Here is a 730-nt window from a genome sequence, read left to right as displayed (position 1 = left end):
TTTTATTTTATTTAACACCTCCTTTAATAAAACTGTAAATAAAATAAATGCATGTTTACAAAATGTAGAAATGTGTATCTATTTTTTTTCTTGGATATGTAAGATTTTATCAAAATTGAGAAAAGTGAATCATGGATTCCAGATCCTAATAAAGTTTCTGATGAACGACTTGAGATTTCTCATCGTTCTATACATTCCACACCATTTTAAGATCCATCATTACTGGAGTCGAAGTTGTGTATTCATTTTTAGCATTTTCAGCAATTAGCCTGAGCCTAGCACTGGATATATCTGCTCAGTATCGGTGGGCTTTGTTCAATATGCGTATATAGTTAATACATTAATTTTAATACTGAAGTTTACAAAATGAAAGTCTGGAAATATATACATGTGTGTCAACACATGCATCGTCAGCCTTCCGTTCCGTTTGAAAGGATGGAAGATTTGTCTGCTACAAAGAATACGCGCTAAAGGAACGGTTTGTTGTGCTACATTGACGCTCTAATGTAGACTGCTGGCCCCCACGAGCTTTGTGTTTTACATTTTGCGTTTAAACATACTCACCATGACTTTTATGTATGCTAGTATATATTTTCCATTAACGATTCATCAGCCAGCCTTACGTATTTAGAATCATGGTGGTGTTTCTTCACATTTAACATCCTTTGCATAGCTGAATATGTAATAAAATACAAGTCAAGAAGTGCCCACAAGCATTCCATTGATCTTG

The sequence above is a fragment of the Penaeus chinensis genome, chromosome 21 (genome assembly GCF_019202785.1).
Source record: "Penaeus chinensis breed Huanghai No. 1 chromosome 21, ASM1920278v2, whole genome shotgun sequence".
Lineage (NCBI taxonomy): Eukaryota > Metazoa > Arthropoda > Malacostraca > Decapoda > Penaeidae > Penaeus > Penaeus chinensis.
Note: the sequence above shows the minus strand (reverse complement) of the source record.